We start from the raw sequence: 18,355 nt of genomic DNA, 5'->3' as shown, positions 1-18,355 counted from the left end.
TTCTATAATATTATTTATATTTTAAACATGTATTATATAATAATATATCATCATATAATTATTTATTACATTAATTGGTTGATGATACCTACATAATGTATTATTGTTATTATGTTTTAAATTTCGCATGTCCAGCGTCGGAGGTGATTATAGTGTACCTGCGTACAATCATGGTCATGTATGAAGATAACGTGTCCGTTGTCATTGCGTGTGGTAAATGGAAAAAGTGTTAAATCGTATTATCATTGTCGATTTGAGTGCAATCTACAAAGTGTAACCCATTTCAATCGAAAAGATTTCGTATCTACAACAAATCAATAATTGTATGTAGTTACCTATATTATTGTTTGCAAGAAAAATGTATACGCAATGGTGTATATTGTAGGTAATTCAATTTCAAATTATATTTGAAGAAAACGCTGTCTTTAATGTAGAAGACACGAGTAACCGTTATCGTCGTCGTGGTATAATTAAAATTTAAAACAGATCATATTGTGAGGAAAAGGAACGGCACATTAATGGACGAAAAGCATGTATCGCCTAATTCTCAGGTATAATTGCACCAGGAATACTAATCATATAGGTACGTCATAAAATGCAGTAAAATTTTCAAATTACTCTGTTTCGGTTGATTCTATTTTGAAACCTCTCGGAAATAGTTTTTATTTTTGCTTGTTATAAGATTAAGTGAAATCGAGATCGTGTTATCAATTTAAGTTAATTTCAAACATAAATAATCTATACCGCGGGTTACCATATATCGTACGTTTTGTGGTTATGGTAGGCTCAAAATTCACCAAACGCAAGGTGTATTATAAACTTGCTAAAAATATATACTTTAATGTTGAATGTAACTATGGGCCAAATTTAAATAAACAGAGTGGTTAACTAAGCATTCTTATCTTTATTTTTCCTTTAATAATGAATTATTTAAACTATGATTTTTGAAATTTTGAAATATACTTAAATAATATATTTTAAAATTGTTGAGATTTCTTTGTATAATATTTACTCAAGGAGTATCCTGTGGCTATGACACACATTTCTGTTTTAAAACGAAAACCTTTCATTTTTACTGTAAATTATTTATAATAGACAAATAGACAGTTTTAATTGTACAAAATACAAAATTCGTACAAGTAATTTTTGAAATACCACAATTTTTATACCAATAGGAAAATAGTTCTTAAAAATAGTTGTACACAAATATAAAACAAATGTAATATTCAATATATTAGTGTTTAATATACTTGGACCATTTTTATAGACTAAATATTAATAAATTTATATAAATTAATAAAACTTCAAAATTACCATAGGCCCCCCATATATTCCTAATCTATTATCATGGTCCTATTATCCTTAAAACACAGAAATAAATAATTTAAAAATTATTCATTCGAATTTTGATTTTGATACGTCAAAATATATTATCAGAAAAATTACCCACTAAATAATTTACCATAGAAAAAGAGAGTTGTCATTTGAAAAAAAAATAAGTTACTGTTGCCAAACGACTATTCTTAGGTATTACAAAAAAAATTTCAAGAATTTAAAAATATTATAGTCTTCAAATCAGATTTTGCCATTTTGAATAACTATATTATACTGATGATAAAAAGGGAACGAGTAAACTCGGTACATTATTTTATGATCACATACATGAATAATATTATGATATTATTAGCATATTACATACCGGAACGACACAATATTAGTATCTACCTATATATAAAACTGATATAAAATATAAAATTTTGTACGATTTATTCGTTGTAAGTACCTACGAGAATTGATTCCGAAGCGCGCACCACAGTGTCGTTATATTGTAATTATTATCGTAATGCATTACATATTTTTATTGTTTTCCCTCGGAATTCATGTTTTGTTTTTTGCGTCGCACATTCGTTACCTATACACTCATTTTATAAAAAAAACAGGCAGGTACATAAATGTTGTTATCAAAATACAATCGTTTTATACATATGCGGCGTGTTCACATCGTTATTTATTGTTCATTACAGGATTGGCTTGCAGTATATTATATTATATTGATTTGTTACAAAACGAAATAAAAAATTCTCATAAAAAATAACATGATTTTTGAAGTTGAACATAATTGATTTGACTCACGGTTAATAATTGAATTATTCGTCTATTAGATTCGAACAGATTGTCTCGAATCTCGAATTACACCTAGGTTAACTCGGTAAATGTGATAGTTTGATTGGATAAGTAACTATAAAAATTAGGTAAATTTTTGAATATAGTTTTGTTATGATTTGGTTCCGACTGTACAATTATATACGTATAATATTTATTAAAGTGAATATTATAATGAAATACTTAATAAATAAATAAATAAATAAAAATAAATTTAAAAGTAGGTACTTAAATCATATTTTTTCTCTATTTCCCTGTTAACATCTTAATTCTACCTATAACTATTTACAATTATTATTTTACTACATCCTTTTCTATTTTAAGGCATTTTGCCATGTTTACTCGTTTGATTAATAATAATAAAATAATAATAATAATATTTATTGTCCAAAATTAAATAGTAATTACATATGGTTAATTTATATAATTAAATGGCCAATCTCACCACTGAGGATAACCTCTTATCGGCGATGATGAAATACTATTAAGAGATAAGTATAAATTTATAAATTTTATAATATTTTCGAAATTTTTCGTAAAAACTGCATCATACTTGACTATAATTCAAGACATAAATATACATATTAATTAGTAATAAAATAATAAAAGTATAAATAAATATAAATAAGTACAACAAAAGTGGAATAGATAATTAAATAGATTACGTTATATTCACCGGTACATTACATAGGCTTTAGATCACGAGTATTATTTAATGGACTTCAATGCGAGTCTAATTATAATGAGCGACGACTAATCTAAAATAATATAATATATTGTGTATTTCACTGAAGTAGTTCAAAGTATAGTGTATACTGTTAGATGAAAACTGTCCATACACAACGTATGACTAAAACAGTATCGTTGTCATAGGTGTGCTTAAATTAAATATTTTAAAAATAGAAAAATAAATTGAAAAAATTGGCATCTATAAACAAAATAGCATTAGAATTATAGATACTCTCATACACCTTTAATATTTATCTTTTTCAAACTGTTTTTTGGACTAGGAATTGAAAAAGTATCAATTTACGCCCTTGAATATACTAGGGCGGAATTATACCCTCAGATCTCAGCAATTAAATGACACCTATATGAATCGTCTGAAATGGAAATTGAATGAAGATCTTATGAAAATTAACCGGTATTCTATTTTATAACAAGACATTTTAATTATCTCGTACGTGGATGCGTCGTTTAGTATTCAAACTCTATATTATTGTCTGATAAATTCAGCTTTTCGTAAAATATATTAGATATATATGATAATAAAATTACGCGTACATTTTTACTTAAGAAAAAAAGTCACCGACGTTTTTGTGGAAATTTTTTTTTTGCATAATAATGTAAGTCACGTATCTTTTTAGAATACCTATATTATACAGAAGTGACATTATAATAGATCACTGACGGACATTCTCGTATCACGTCATTAACGTCCACAGAAATTTGAATAAAACTAATATTAAACATCATTCTGTTCACTTAAATAAAAATATAATATTTTCGAGTTCATTTTCGACGATTTTTATGAAAATATTTTGACGTTGTTTCCCTCCTTTTATCGTTATTGTGCACATAACATCATTATTATTTGTCATACAAAATAGATGCGATTAAAAAAAAAACATAATATATCCGGCCATCCGAGGACTCGACGACTGCAGTCTATTGTAAAAAATGAATATAATTATTGTATTATAATTTTGGTAGTGGTTTTGTGCTGTTGTAGTTGTTGTGATTATTTACATTGACTGCGAACGTATTTGCCTTTCTCAGCATAATGGAAAACCCCGCAAGATACGCAACTAGCAAGAGCACGCAATTAGTGAATTTCGCAATAAATTTTTATTTTTTATTTTTACGCTCGTTAAAAGCCATTTATTGTAAAAACCGTGCACATTATAATTGCGATTATATTTACTAGGCACTATACACTATATACCTATTATACTACCTGATAGCTATATAATAATGATTTAGTCCGTTTCTGTGGTTACGAAAAAAGAAAAAAAAACACAAACAAACTGACGATTCCAATTATTTGGTTTGGTTTTATAATCTGCAACAACATTATTATAACAATAACGATATTATTATAATAACTGATTGTATAAGCCATTGTTAATTGTAATGTAAAATGTGGAAAAGTTAATGAACAAAATTAACTTTAGTTAGTTTAAAGTAAGTCGACATAACGAATGTTTAGTTAAATGTTGACAGCTAACAAATAATATAATTAACTCTTAATGTCCAAGGTTAATAATATTACGGAGTAGACTATCAACCTGAATTAAGTTTAAAAAAATTTATAGAATCACAGACAGAAATATTGTGAACTTTTCGATTAAAAAGAAAATATATGTATATTGTTATTAATACAAATAGTATTTAATTAAAAATATTCATTCAATTATTCTCTCGCGTTGCATATTAACTGCAGTATACCTTGGTGGGGGTGTTTCTTTATTTCAGTAATAATTTAAATTATGAATTACCTTTAAAAATTGTAATTGAAGTTACTTTTTTATTATTTTATCTTTACATTACTTTTGAGTTAAAATGGTTACTTTATTAAAATTAAAGTAAATTTTCATTTTTAAGAAATAGAGATTAATAATCATTTTGTCAATACAAGTAATAGTAATAAATAAAATTAAATTATATAAAATATTTGTGTGAAAATAAAAAAATAAAATAATTAATTTAAAAATCTATTTCAAATATATTGCTATATTATAATAGTTATTTATATAATTAGTTTTAGTTGTTGAATTTATATGGATATAACATAAATATCTATGATTTTAATTGAATACGTATTGTGTATTTCTAATAATCTGGTAAAAGCTAATAGTTATTACTTTGGGAACTTTAACTAGACAATTTATTGAAATCAAAAGAAATCAACTAATTGGTTAAGTTAAGACTTTTAAAAAAATTATCTTTTAAACTAGTTAATATCTTAACCTATGCATTATTGGTTCACACGAATGTGATTTCGGTTAATTTATACGTGTCACAACTCACAATATAACGATCAATATAGCTGATGTTGCTACGTGGTTTAGCCTTTATAATAATAATAATAATAATAATAATAATAAACATTGCATCAAATTATCTTACGAATTCAGTTGACAGTCGAGGGGAGGCACATAATATAAAAATATGTATAACACAAACGCCGACGTGTGTACAAATGAAAACTGTAAAAAGTCTATTGAAATACTTATGAAAGTATTTATTTTAATATTATTATAATAATAACATTATGTGTGTGTAGTAGCTATCGCGATTGTCTTTATAATAAAATTATGTTACCTATATTATGCGACGACACGATGACATCCGACAGTAGTGATTAATTTTGAGTAATTCACAGTCTTGTGAAAATATTTTTAAAATTATATTTAAATGCAGATAAAAACACATCTATTCAGAAAATATTTAAGAACAAACACAAACAATTGGAATGTAATTAAATAATATTTTAATTTTTATAGTGGATAATAAAATTATTATTTAATTAGTATTAGTAATTTTAATTTTAAAGTTGTTGTGTTATGTTCAATTACACTTGATCATTAGAACTTTGTATACAAATTTTCTATACTGAAAAATTAAAATAAATAAAATGTATTATAATTTTAATTCATTAATAATATTAATTAAACAATAAACCGAGTATAAAATATATATTCACGTTTATGTTAATGTATAAAATAAACAAATATTTCAATAAATTTGATTTTAATCAAAATTAAAATAACGTAATATGATTATTGAAAAATAATCTAGAATTTGACGAATAATTGTTTTGAATTTTGAAAAGTATTTTATTTTCAAATAATATAATTAATACGCTCAATATATTATTTAAAATTATTGCCTAATAATAGGTGTTAATTTTAAAAGTATTTTAAATACTATAGATACATTTAAAAAAAAATACTCAAATACTTTAAAATACTAGTAATTTTGTACACACTGTTAATTACGTTCTTAAAGATTATTTATAATTTATGAATAAAAAGAAACTGCGGTTAACAAAATTGTATATGAATATTGAATATAACAGTTTGTAAATTTATATACAGTTTGTACGCGTTTTTTATTCTTTTTTTCGGTGGGAAGTCACAAAAAAAACGCTAAGACACCATCACAACTAATGCGATACTGTTTTTTATTTTTAATTTCTATGAATAAATTAATTGTAAAAAAGAGTTTTAGATATATTACATATATTACCTTACCATTGTAATTTTCCGTTATTTTATTTTAGCCATTATAAAAATTACTTGTTGTACAAACAATAATGCATAGATTGTAATTGCTCTTCTTAATATATATAAAAAAGAAAAAATGATGATGTGTTGTAAATTTTGATCAAGTGTTATATAGAATGGAGAGACTAGATGAAGAATGACGTGGTTTCTACTGTGAAGAGGGTAAATAAATAGATAAATAAAGCTTCTGTTTGATGTTTGAATAGTACTTTAATATAATAATATTATTTCAGATCATCGTAATATAAAAGCAATATTGTTTTAACTTTTTACAATGTTCATAATATTATTTACAGGGTTAAAGAAATTTCAAACAAATATTCATTCAAGAGTGAACAGATATATATATATATATATATCAAATCTACAAACGAAACATAAAATGAAAATCATAAACGACATGAGCTATTTAAAATACGAAATTCAATTAATAATAATTATAATTATATGATACTCTATTTATAGAATGTTTGCGTAGTGAACGATATTATAATATAATTCAGTACTTGAAATCGAAATTACATTTTTTTTATTTTAATTTAATTTTTGCTAATTGTTATTAGTTTTTTTCAATGTCAATTAAAACTAATTTATTTATTTCATAATTTTTCGATTTTTATATTGTTGTACAATGCAGGTATAATTGTTTTCTGATTAGAAATTAGATTTTCAACGTAATTTTCATTTTTATTTTTATTTCAAATTAGGTATAAGCAGAATCGTCTTACTTGTGTTCCATACGGCATGAAACAGGTTTAAAAAAAAAAAAAGTTAAATATCAGCTATTACCTATTGGGCCATTGATTTAAACAAATGTTACATTTTTAATATTAATTTTTAAATGATTTATACATAAAAATGATACGATTATTGTACAATGTGCGTTTTTTCTACTTTATATATGAAATGTAGTAAATACCATGGTTTTAATTTCAAAATTTATAGTTGTTTCTTGTAGAAAATTTAAGTTAGGTAGTACTTTTGTGAGATCAAAATTGAAAATTGAAAATATTTTTTAAAACAATAACAGAAAAAAATGTAAATTTTCACTCACAAATAGTTTTTGAAAAAATGTATTTTGTTTTATTGTTTTAACTCAAAAACAAATAACCATTTTTTTTATCAACTATAAGTATTTTACGAGCACTTCATATTTACATAGTATTGTTTTCAAATTAGTTGACTCTTTTTAAGTTAATTATAAGCATTTGACATTTTTGAATTTTTTTTTAGTTTTTTTCTTGATATCGACAACAAATGTTAAATACTTAATTAATCATTTTATTTTTTTTTAAATAAAAATGAGTATAAAAAATATATGGATAATGTGAAGATATTATTGATAAATAGGAATTTTAGCCAAAAAAGATTAAAACAAAATAAAATGCAGTAGATAATAAACTATTATGTGTTTATATTAAAGTACATATTTAAAATATTCAATAAATAAATATCGATAATAATAGTTAAAAAGAATTGAAATTCAAACAATTATCATTATCATCGTTAAAAAATATTAAAAACTTGGTCCATAAATTTAAATAATAAACAACTACATATTTTATACATTCCAAAAATGCATGCTTCGCAGTCTAGACATTTCCCTAACCCTTAGTATACTGAGTTTTTAAGCTTATTATAAATATTATGGTGCATTCTGTTATAATAAACATTTTTAAACAAATGTGTAATTTAGATTTCACGTTTTAGTGTAAATATAATGTTAAGATTTCTATGTAAATATACATAAGTGGTTGGTGTAGGATTCTTGGCTCGAGTAATATTTTTGTATTCATCGGATTCTGGAAAATGACATCTCTCGTATTATACAGAATGATTCACCAATCATGATCACTACCATGTTTCCTTTAATAAACAATTTTTTCATATTCTAATTTTTGTAATTTTCAAGTTTACTTAAGGATCATATTAGCTTCAATAATTACTGTAGATTATGAAAAAATGTTGTTTTAGAAAAATTTGATTTATCTAAATTGAATCTATTTTGAATAAATAGTTTCTGAGGTATTAAAATGAATATTATACAAAGATGAAAGAATAATAATCTTTAAAAACGATTTTACAAAATAATTAAGTATATTATGTAATATTTAATTTAGTATCTATGTCATGTTATGTTATTTTTACAAAATATAAAAGATTAATAGATAAATATAAATTACTATGATTTTAAAACCACTATAGTCCCCATAATCATGGTACTAATACCCTTAGTATACAAAGGTAAATATTGTGTTATTAAACATGTAGTAATCTATTAAAATTTGGATAAAATTTACATTTTCAATAAAATTGTTTACTTCATAATATACAGTGAAAAATGTTTCTTTCTCATCTGGAAAAAATCTGATTACAGAACATTATAAGACGGTGTAAAATGAAATATACTAAGGAAAATACGGTAATCACTTAAGACGAGTTCCAAAAAACACAATTTAAATAAACTCATGGTTATAAATGAGATGACGGTGGTGATCAAGCTCAGTGAATCACTCTGTATAACAGTCGTAGGTAATAATAATATTTTAGGCGCCACCGACTCTTACGCATTTTATACGTCATGTGGTATATGTTTATATTATTATTTTTTACTATGTGTGTGTCTATAACGTATATCAATACATAGATGGCGCATCGTGGTAACATTATCCGTCGGGTTCGCGAGGGCAAATATCATATTTAATGGATTAGGTATATATTATTATTACTATTTTATAGCAGGTGGGGTGTGTCGACGACGACCGCTGCAAGGTCGAAAACTTTCGATTTGTTTAAATGATAACGTCGTAATAGCCGCTGTCGTACCAATAATGTAGTGAAATCGATTTTTCTTTTTTTTTTACGATATAATTATTATTGTTCGTCTACAGTTGTACGGGGCTGCTCTCGCTAATGAAAAATATGGTACCTATTGTTTGACGTTATAACGGTTTCGAATATAAAATATTTCCTTTTAACGTTCTAGCAATGTTATAACGTCTTTTAATTTAATAATAAGGTATCGGCCAAACGTTTTTCAATTAAATTACGTATGCAATATTGAAATAGTTCAATTCTCAACTAGTCGTCGAAACTTCAAACACTACCTACGCGGTCGTTTGTACGTATACCACTAACGTAAACGAATACCATGAAACATTCAACAGTAAAAGTTTTATGATATATGAAAAATAAAATTTGAAGTTTTAAAATCAGCGTGTTCTGTATTATAATAACCTATACAGGGTGTCCTGTGAGGACTCACTCATTGCGATATCTCATGAAATAATGGAGATATCATCATAATTTTGATTTTTAAATAAAATTCACAGGAACAAGAATTACAAATATTTCATGTTTTAACTTATTTTAATGTTTTGGTAAAAAAGTTAAAAAATATATTTTTTTATTTAATTATTTTCAAAAAAATTGAAGATAGCCATTTTGTAGAGTTAATTTTTCTGAAAATATTGACGTTTTAACATTTTAATTTCATTAATCTCCTGATTTTTAATATTTTTTCTAGTTTCAAGAAAAACTGCAAATACTGCCCTGCTACTGCGAAAATCAGGTTAGGTTAGGTAACTGTCGTAACTTGTTTTGACTATCTAATGATAACTTGGCATAATATTACGAAAGTAAAAGTATTAATATTAATATGTTTCAGAAGTATCTTTTTTATTTGTGTAAATTGATTATTGTTGTAGTTACTGGCTTACTGCATTTTCTACTAGCAGTGTTTTATGATATTGATAATACTGCGTTTTATACATTGTACCAATATATAATATATATTGTGAGTAATGCTAAAGAGAAACGCAGTAACTGTAATATTATGCGAAAATTGTCAAAAATAATTTATTAATCACAAAAATAATAGCATTTTTGAATTTCTAGCATAAATTTCCATCTATTCTAGTCAAAAAGTGTACCTAAAATTTTAAATTAATTAAAAAAATTACAAAAACACAAAAGTTCAATTTCCCGAAAATTTGATTTTTGTAGTTACTGCTTTTTTCAGTAGCAGGGCAGAATAGTGATATTAATGTATCAAACATTTGGCCCCCCTGCTCGTACAACTGGTGAACGCTTTCTGTGTAAATAGTGTAATTCACAGTTTTTCTCAAAACTAAAAAAAATATTATAAATCAGGAGATTAATGAAATTAAAATGTTAATATTTTCAAAAAAGTGAACTCAACAAAGTGGCTATCTTCAATTTTTTTGAAAATAATTAAATAAAAAAATATATTTTTAATTTTTTTATCGAAACATTAAAATAAATTAAAACATGAATTATTTGTAGTTCTTGACCCTGTGATTCTTATTAAAAACCCAAAATTATGATATCTCTATTATTTCAGGAGATATCGCAATGGGTAAATCTTCACGGCACACTCGGTATACGTAGTATTCAGTAATAATGTTATTGAGATGACATCATTATACTTTTAGTTTTGTTGTTTCGATTGTTTTTTAAAAGTCCATAATTCTTTCGTTTAAGGTCGTTTTATAAGTTTATCTGCAATAATAATATGTAGGTAATTTTATTTTATCACCAAACATATGAGTTCAGTTTATTACTACGAAAGGAAATAATTTGCGGTTTTATATTGATCATATAGTTGATATAGTTGAATTTACACACACTCATATTAATAAATGTTTGCACAATAACCGTCTTGAGGACGAGCGATCGGAAAAATGTACAAGTCCTTCATAGTTTGCATACCGACTAAAATAATGAAATAGTATCAATCATTATTGTGGGACTTTGTAAGATTTGTTATATACGTTCAAATTATTGTTTGCACTCTTTCTGTTTAATGGATATACATAGTATTCCTTAAAAAGAATTTTTTTAAAAAAATATAAAATAATTGTAATATAGTTTGGATCTATTATTCAATATTCTCAAGAAATGTTTACAAATTAATAAATGTTGATAAATTTATTATGATAATAATTAACTATTAACATTTTAAAATAATTATAGCCATATTATTTTATTTTCCAAACAGAATAATTCAAAAATTTTTTGTTCAAATATCAATTTATCACCATAATTTAAAAGTCGTCTGACTAACAATTTATAGCGAATTCTTATGTAGGGACACCTTATACTCTTATTTTTGGATATTTAGTATTATTATCTTGCTTAGATACTATTACTACCTATTTTTGAAAAATTATAAGAATCTTTTTCATATATTTTGATTTATCTAAATAGAAATTCGAACTAGAACCGTATGAGTTATTGCACTTTGTGTATTGAGAATAACAGATTTGGAAGATATGAAGCCTATTTTGATTTTGAAATTATATAATACGTAATATTAATTTATAATTATTTTTGTATTTTAAAAAAAATGTCTGCATTCGAATGAGTAATTAAAAATGCACGTTGTCAATAAAAAAAAAATAAAAACAATATTACCCAATGAAAATAGTTAAGTATACTATGTACCTAATACCTATACATTTATTTTATGCTGCATAAATAATATTTTCAAAAACATGGAAATCACGAGTGTTTTACGTCAAACAGATCACTCGGTATTCATAAATTAATGACGGTGATGTGAAACGCTGCGAATGTTATCGTTGTTACTATTTTTCAATCGATCGTCACTCGTCCAACTCGGTTTTTGTTGCTGTAGAATTTTATCAAATAATAATTAGTACAGTCGGTCGGCGAAGACTATAACACTGTATTCTATAGTAAATAAATTAACATGTTTTATATGTGTCGTCGACGCATACATGTTTTAGTTCAATGGCGAGCGATTAATGAACGTCTAGACGGTTGATCGGACGAATTTATTTTCACGTTTTACTGCCGTTCGTCGACTGTATAAGGTACATAATATTCACACGCATAATTTATACCAACTAATCCGTTTGGCTCAAACAACGAAAATGATATGCATATAACAGTAATGCGTGTGCGTGTTCGTACTTATTATACATTCGCTAAAAGTCATTGTATTGAAATAATTTTGAATATATTGTTCACCGAATAAAATATAATATCGTGTAGTATCTCAAATGATTCAGTAATGTTTATATTGTATTAATTTATAAATTAGTGTTTATTTTAGACGTATATTTTTTTTTTCGTTCGGAAACTACTCAATTTCCAATGGTCGGTGAAATAATATTATAATAACAATATACACCGCGCAAACAATTCACAAGAAACCAATAACATCCACTCGACACGGTCTACCTACGTAGATATATAATTATCAATAATGACTTCGGCATAACGATTGCGATGATGCCGTGTTGTTTTTAATATTTTATTCGGTGCATTAGACATGCGAGCTGCATCGTCAGTCATTAAAAGGTTAGATATTCGGTCTCCTAATAATGTTTCAAGCTTACGAAAAGTCGCGATAGGGAGGAATACGAATATAACGAGCAGGTTTTATGGGCGTGAAACGTTTGATGAATGCAAGAAACGTATGCATTTTCGCTAAATCTTTACCAGTCTTAACTTGTGATCCGTTGTTTGTGGTGACTACTGGCCATCATATTATTAATATTGAATCATATTTACAGTTAGAGCTTTCTTTAAGGAGCGATGCATATTTCTTTTTACAGATCAGCTCAATTTCAATTGATACAATATTTCGCATGGCCTGCAGTTTACAATACAATGGCTTATAAAATTGATTTTGGGGGTTAAAATCGTTACAATGTATTTATAACTATTGGTTTATTTGCAATTTATACAAATATATTTATTTACTTTCTAAATATATAATTTTAACACATGTAAACTACTAATTAGTATTTATATTATGATAAGTATTAAAATTATTTTTCAAAAATTAATTTCAATACTATCGTTGTATTATTTTTATTATTTTTCACCGTCCTATGAAAAAACCATACATTTGTGCAGTACATCTTTCGGAAAATACCAATAATAGAACGTATAGAATAATACATTTTTCTTAATAATAAAATAGGTATTATTCGTTTGAATTACGATTCGGTGCCTATTATAAGCTTGCAAGGAAAATGATAATGTTTAGAAAACAATTAATCAATACGCATAAGACAAAAACCTTTCGACCAATATCGTTTAGTGAGAAACGTGTAAGTATTTATGAAGTAAGTAAGTATAATAATGTAATGATAATAACACTAAGCCCTCGAAGTAGAGGGTTTTAATACTATGATTAGATGTTAATTGATTATTGATAAACTATATGATACCATATCCTGCAGTAACCACCTTACGATAATTTGATGTAAGTAAACTAAAAGCTTAAAGCCGATTAAGGTTGTTATAAGACTAAGATTTTCTAAAGATTTACTACAGCCGCCTTAGGTATGATATACGGGATGTATGTAACAGGACTATTTAACAAATATAGTAATATTTGTAATGGAAATTTTTCAAATAGTCTTGTTACGCCTTTATATATAAAATATAAATCAGTTTATATACATTTAATTTTTTGATTTTTCCTCGTATCATAAAAAGTTTAACCAGCAATAATTGAAACAAGTATTAATTTTTTTTATTTTATTTTTTTTTTATTTTGATCACCACTGTTTTATCAACGCTGTTTTTTTTTTTATATATTATGGTCTCCGTCAGCTTCTTCATAAAATATGAAATAATAAGTACTCCCTGTGGGAATTATCCATACATGCAAGTACTGTGGTTGATAATAAACTCGCATTAATTTCTCCTTACCTACTGTTATGCTCCGATCTTACTAGATTTATATTACTTTTCATTCCGCATTGAATTCCCTGATATTTATTTTATGTTTATTCGTAGGTCATTCCTCAATCAGAAAATAGTACAGTATACATCATACAATACACAAATTATGAAATTAACTAATTAAAAAGCTAGTTTTTTTTTAAGATTTTTAATTAACTTAATAACATACCTTATATGGTTGATTTAAAAATAATGTATCACGAAAACATTTTGACATTTTTGGATTTTTTGATAAAATAATATCATATATATATAAATATATTGATAGTCACTAAATACTCTTTATGTGATTTCATTTAAATACTAATTAAAAATGTAGATTAACCCTTTTTTTATTTTAACTGAGTTGAGTTAATATTAATTTTATAATTTACGAGTTAAAATATTAATTTGTCAACTAATTAACTTAATGTTTTTCTGTCAACACAAATTTATTTATATTGATTTAATTATTTTCATTAACTTGTCCACTTCAGAATCAATACATACACAATGCTCTATCGTAATTTTTTACAGTTGTAAATAATACATTTATCACATTATATTTAAATCGATTTTAAAATAAATAAACGTTGACATGTGATGGTAGTTAAAAAAACCTGTCTCTTATATTTTAATATAATAATAACCTCAGTGTATTTTTTCTTCCACACAAAATATTTTACACCCGGCGAAACACCAACCACGCTTACAGGGTGATTTATAATCATGCGTACCCCCTCTTTTTAACTCTTAATATTTTGGATATTTTCATCTTAATAATATCACATGGCAATATAAATTAATAATAAGTAATAATCTATAATAAGCCATTTTCAAACAGATAGTTTTTGAAGATTTTGATGCATAAAAATCGAAATTCCAATGAGTAGTTCCGTTTGTCGAACTAAAAATAATAATTATCGATAATGGTTTTATATCAAATATATATACAATAAAATGTGAGTTTAGTACTTATTACGTTCAGAAAATTTTTATAAAATAAATATGATGTTGATTATTATATTTTTCAGTTATCATAGCTTTTCACGTGCTATTTTTTCTAAACTTATATTATTAGTATTATCTTCAGTATCCATCACGTAGTGTTTAATAATTCAGGTTAAAATTTGGTTTTATATATCAAAACCCTGACAAAAACTTGTACCTATCACCATAGGAAACTCCTGCAGATCGCATCCTTAAACCAAAATATATGGTGTATGGTGCTCAAGTAATAGCATACTGCAGCGTACTCAATAATCCAAATTTGAATAGGCTAAATACATCGTGATATGGAAAAATGTGGATGAGTATGATTGGTGAATCACCCTGTATGAAATATTGTAGACAAAATTACACCGACGTCGTCGTCGCCGTCACGCAGCACATATAAACCAAGTCTTTTGTCCGTCTGCCCGACCGGGATATACTTGTATACACAAGGACACCTGTGCACGAAAATCTCGAACCAGAGACGCGTCGTCGTCCCCGGCGAGTGCGATCGCGACACGATAAAATAATAATAATATGAATCCGATATACGCGTCACGCGTGCACGTATCAGTGAAATCCTCTGTACAGCAGTGATTATAATATAATATGATGTGCATGTGCGCTATTGTCGCAGAAAATACTGCGCGTTATCCGAAGCCGTCACTGACGGGTCGACGACGGATATGAAATAATAAAATAATTCGTAGACATACAAATATATACACACATACATTCGTATGTAGTATTATATGATAAACTTGATAAAGAGTTGGTATTTCGATGGACTTATCTTTGATTTCCAAAGCCAGCTACGCGATGCTCAGTGTACGTTCACTTAAAAAATGAATTCAGTCCTTAAAAAAAGGAACTCGTTCACGTTCGCGTTCTTTCAAAAAATGAACGCGTTCATTTAATTTTTAAAATTTTTTTTTATGAATCGTCAACCTGTAGTAAATATAAAAACTCATAAATATATACGACTCAACCCAAAAATAAAAACACAATTAAGACTTTAGAGCATATTATACAATTTATAAAGTATCTGAATTATATTTTTAATATCTCACATGTCATTTGAGTTACAATAAAATAAGTATCATAGGAATCATAATGAGAAAACACATACTATGTACATATTATGATAAATAAATTGAACGTCTTAAAAATCGATCAAATTCACTAAAAATATAAACGTCGTTCACGTTCACGTTTTATTTGAAAAAAACGAATGACGTTCATATATCGTTCGCTAAATCTGAACGTGGACGTATGTATGATGTTCTTTCCAAACACTATCGATGTTTATTGTATACCATACGTTTCGTGTATTTTTGTATCAGAATAAGAAGTTTATAATATATTTTAACATTTTTCGAAAATATTCCATTTTCAGTCATTTTTTAGAACATTTTACACTGAAATCTCGGCTATTATAAATTTTATTTTAATATTTTTACTCAAAAAATTGACTTTAAAACGTATGCTAGGACAGTTTTTATCTAATACAATATTATTAAACATAATTTTTCAAATGTATCCGTATGACGTAAAAATCGAGATTGTGGTTGGTGACAGAAAATTAAACGAGAATAATATTTTTTCTAGATTGAAAATCCACGTAGAAGACTTAAAAATGTGAAATACTGTAAAACATTTTTAAATTTAACAATATATATTTTTTGGTTAAAATAAAAAAATTAAGTTAATTTCGTATGTGAATTATTTTGTTTTTTTAGAAACATTTTTGAGATATTTTTATGGCATTACATTCTCAGCATTATGCACTATATACGCCTATGCTTTGTATTTTCAAAAATTCGTCGTCGTGCTGTTCAACCGAGTATGCGTGCATATTAAGGCAGCTACTTGCGTGGAATTTCGCTATAAAATGTTGAGTGAAAATATTTACTACTATTGCCAAGGAAATATTTTGTATACTTATCTGCGGACGTTTTGAACAATATTTACACAGATGATATTATAATTGTTTTAAGGGTTGAATGACAATATATTGTATTGAATTTACGTTGAGTGTGTTTTTTTTATTTATTTTTTGTGAATTTTTATTATTATTCATAATATAAAAATGATCCGATCATCACATACTTCGAAGAACGTTTCTGATAGAAAATTAGATCTAGTTGATATTTTGAAAAGTCAACATTTAAAACTGTCCGTACTTAATATAATCGAGGATTATAAAAAAAAAAAAAAATGATATCAACATTCGTTAAATGTTCACATCATTATATTATTGATATTAAAAAAAAGTAATTAATCGGTATGCTTTACAGTATGAGTCCAAGCGTAGTCGGCTATAGTAAGTAGGCAATGGATGTGTTCAATTTGAATTCAATGATAAATCATATTTGTTTAATGAAAAAATGATTCTGATGGAAAACGTTTTGACGACCAACTAGATCCAATTAGCAACCAAAACCTCATTTCAAATTGAAAAAAAAACACACGTCATTGTAAAATTCCTCGCGTACAAAAATATTAGCTTAAAATATTCCAAACATCAAAATAATTATTGAAAATGTTCGTCTAATCGTATGGATGACGTCGTCTCACCGATATCTTTTCATATCGATAACGCCGTGGCCATCTGTAACAAGTGTGTTTTTCGAGAAAAAGACTATATTCGTGTATTTCAGATTCGGGAAAAAGGACGGGAATAATGTTTTACATTATAATAATAACAGGTGTACCTACGGCGAGAGATAAAATATGGATCGTCCGTATACGTGATACGGATCGATCCAGCTTGATCTGCGGTCGACGACAATGTATATCATGTTATTATATTATATTGTATTATTACAATAAACGCGAACGATAATACGATATTATCATATTGCATTGTGTAACGGCGCACGAAGGACTGCCTGCTGCAACCTGCTGTATCAACTTATACATTTTGTACGACGAAGGGCCATTGAAATCGAGTTCAACGAAATTTCATTCGCAAACAAATAAGTATGCGCACAAGTGTCGAAATAGACGGGTATAAGACTTATTATGTGCCCAACCTAACCTAACCGATTTAGTACTCGATTACTTACTCCGATTTCCGTTGCCAAATACTTGCTCAGCACTTTGCAGGTTTATTTTCTGTACGCGTGTCCTATACTGTGAGATAAGATGAATAATAAAAAAAAAAGAACTAAACACACCTCACG

The sequence above is a fragment of the Rhopalosiphum maidis genome, chromosome 3 (genome assembly GCF_003676215.2).
Source record: "Rhopalosiphum maidis isolate BTI-1 chromosome 3, ASM367621v3, whole genome shotgun sequence".
Taxonomy (NCBI): Eukaryota; Metazoa; Arthropoda; class Insecta; order Hemiptera; family Aphididae; genus Rhopalosiphum; species Rhopalosiphum maidis.
This window is presented reverse-complemented; position numbering follows the sequence as displayed.